Below are 3,171 nucleotides of genomic sequence, written 5' to 3'. Positions count from 1 at the left end.
CCCTGGGTTCGGTCCCCAGCTCCGAAAAAAAAAGAACCAAAATAAATAAATAAATAAATAAATAAATAAATAAAAGTTCAGGGATACATATTTCAACAACTGAGAGTGAAATGATCTAGCCAGGGTAGTGGCCCACACCTGGAATCCCAGCACTTGTAGGAAGAGGAAGAGTTCAAGGTTGTCCTTAATTACACTATGAATTTGAGGCTAGCCTGAGCTACATACGATCCTGTCTCAAAACATGAAAATCGGAGTTCCTTCCTGAGGGAGGAATTTCACTGAGTGTCAAAGGGTATTGGTGTTCAGTAAATTGGTGTGAACTCTGTCACTGTCGAGGCTGGCATTGTCCTACCAACCCAAGAAGCTGAGTCAGGGCAGAACCAGGGCTACTCTCAGAGACACCTGCACCAAGCCTTGCTGGAGTTCTTGTCAGCTGTGTTACCGACAGTTGAGAAACCGCCAGAGCTCTGACGTAGCCTATAACTTGTCTTGGGCCCTGTGATAACAATTCCATTACAAAAGATTCTTGTGGAATCTGATAGGTCTGACCACTAGGCCTGCTTCAGAGCCCCAATGAACACAATTGCCACAGCCCCTGATACCCTGTATGAGACAGAGTTCCTCAGAATGCAGAGGGAGCCACTATTGGAAAGGAAAGGGGAATGGGTTCTCCTTGGAGGGACCCAGCTTTCGAACAGCAGGATTTGTTTCAAGCTACTGCAGGGCAGAGATCGGCCTCTTCCGGAGCCAACCACCAGGGGGCGCCTATGCACAGCCCCTGCTGCCCGCGTTGAATCACCGCCTCCACATGCAGAGAGCAGGGGGCTATTGAACAGCCACTGGGTAAGGCTAGCCCAGGGCAGTGAATAAGTGGACTGCTTCGTAATGCAAGCGGCTCAGCCCCACTACCCACGGCTGAAGGTTTGATTTTCACCTGCATTTGAGTTTTTTTGATGTATGATGTGCATATGTCAAATGTGCCTGTGCCTGTGTAGGACAGAAGTGGGTGTCCCATCTACTGGAACAGAAGTTATAGGCAAGTGCCTTTACACACTGAAACAAAACCCTAGTTCATGCAATTTTTATTTTAGATTTGTATTATATTATTATTATCATTATGATTATTAATTTGTTTTTCAAGACAGGGTTTCTCTGTGTAGTCCTGGAACTCACTTTGTAGACCAGGCTACTCTTACTCACAGAGATCCACCTGCCTCTGCCTCCCAAGTGCTAGGATTAAAACCATGTGCCACCACTGCCTGGCTCATGCATTTTTAAAAAAAATAATAGCGTTAAATCGCTTCGGGATTTTTTTGTTCCAAAAGCAATGATGCTTTTTACATGAAATGATGTTTTTCGTTTGCTTGTATTATATTCAAATTTATATAAGACTTCCTTAGAGCTAGGCATAGTAGCTAACATCTACAATCCCACTTTTAGGGGGGGCAGAGGCAGAAGTATTGTTGAGCGTTTGAGGCCAGTCTGGACGACATATCTATCAAGTTACAGTCAGTTTAGGCTAAAGAGTGAGACCCTGTCTGTCTTTTCTTCTTTCTTTCTTTTTTTAAAGAATTTATTTATTTTATGTGAGTACACTATTACTCTCTCCAGACACACCAGAAGAGGGCATTGTATCCCATTACTGATGGCTGTGAGCCACCATGTGGTTGCTGGGAATTGAATTCAGGACCTCTGGAAGAGCAGTCTGTGCTCTTAACCACTGAGCAATCTCTCCAGCCCCGAGACACTGTCTTAACATGTATCTTAGTCAGGGTTTCTATTCCTGCACAAAACATCATGACCAAGAAGCAAGTTGGGGAGGAAAGGGTTTATTCAGCTTACACTTCCACATTGCTGTTCATCACCAAAGGAAGTCAGGACTGGAACTCAAGCAGGCCAGGAAGCAAGAGCTGATGCAGAGGCCATGGAGGGATGTTACTTACTGACTTGCTCCCCCTGGCTTACTCAGCTTGCTCTCTTCTAGAGCCCAGGAATACAAGCTCAGGGGATGCCACTGCCCACAATGGTCTGGGTCCTACCCTCTTGATCACTAATTGAGAAGATGCCTTACAGCTGGGTCTCATGGAGGCATCTCCTCAACTGAGGCTCCTTTCTCTGTGATAACTTCAGCTTGTGTCAAGTTGACACACAAAGCCAGCCAGTACAGCATGGTATCTATATTCATGGGTAACAGGATAGAAGAAATCTCAATATCTATGGGCCTCAGTTTCTTCTGGACACACACATGTTCACCAAGTCTGCTCTCTGTCTCAGCTTCTCTTAGGTCTAGCAGTCTTTCTCTTCTGTGTTCAGAGTGTCCCTTCAACATGTACTCCGCAGAACCCCTTACTCCCTGTCCCCACACGTTCCCTGGTCACACTGGTCCTGGCTGTTCTCAAACCCCTTTGAGACCCGCCTGGCATCTCTCACATCCATACAGTGATGCCCCCTAGCTTCCTGTTCTGTGTGTCTGGGAAGCCTGGGGGACAAGTAGGCCCTGCTAACCCTTCCACTGAGCTCCCAACCAGCCTGAAAGCTTGTGCCTGGGGCAACTTTGGGACTTTCTGTGGGTGCAAAGGAAAGGTCTTGTGGGGAACGCAGAGGCTCTGTGGGTTAGCCTCACGTAAGAGTCTCAGCAGCCAAAGGGGCTGAGGGCTCCCCACCCCCACCCCCCGTAGCCTGCACCTCTTCCTTAAAGCCCACAGGGGCGGAGCCACTCACCCAGGCAGGGGTACTTGGGGGTCCTCAGAACAGGCCCAGCAAAGAGCAGGCAGCATTTCTCTGACTGCAGGGCAGATGAAAGAGTTGGGGTTACTCTCTGGATGGTCTTCAATCCTGGTTCTGCCTTCCCAAAATCCAACTGCCAACTATGAGGGCCAGGGTCAGGACTGAGGGCCGTTCTGAATCCAAACGGACAATCACAACCCCGCTGGAGCCCCATGGGCTGCAGATCTCAGAAAGCAGGGTTTCAGCCACAAAGCCAGTACCACAATGAATCAGGAGTTACAGAGGGGATCATCTCTCATTTCTTCTCTGCCATGTACCCAAGAAGGAAAGAGACTTGTCTGTAGTCAACGGGCTTCTGAGCCAGATGCTTCCCAGTCATGGCAGCAGCCTTAGGTGGGCGGAAAGTTGGAGGGAAGGAGAATGAGTGAGAATGAGTGGGTCACT

At 48.2% G+C, this 3,171-nt stretch overlaps 1 long non-coding RNA gene across 1 annotated transcript in view; it reads right to left on the bottom strand.

Annotated features, from left to right (window-relative positions):
• Positions 1–1,814: 1,814 nt before the first annotated feature.
• The window catches only part of LOC148002859 (uncharacterized), a 2,478-nt gene continuing 1,121 nt past the window's right edge, over positions 1,815–3,171 (bottom strand). The window contains exons 2-3 of the long non-coding RNA XR_015631599.1: positions 2,722–3,115; positions 1,815–2,175 (exon numbers count right to left, since the gene is read on the bottom strand). This is a non-coding gene — a long non-coding RNA (uncharacterized LOC148002859). The remainder of the gene's footprint in view (positions 2,176–2,721; positions 3,116–3,171) is intronic.

Source organism: Rattus norvegicus, chromosome 10 (assembly GCF_021556685.1).
Source record: "Rattus norvegicus strain SHRSP/BbbUtx chromosome 10, alternate assembly SHRSP_T2T, whole genome shotgun sequence".
Taxonomy (NCBI): Eukaryota; Metazoa; Chordata; class Mammalia; order Rodentia; family Muridae; genus Rattus; species Rattus norvegicus.
This window is presented reverse-complemented; position numbering and strand designations above follow the sequence as displayed.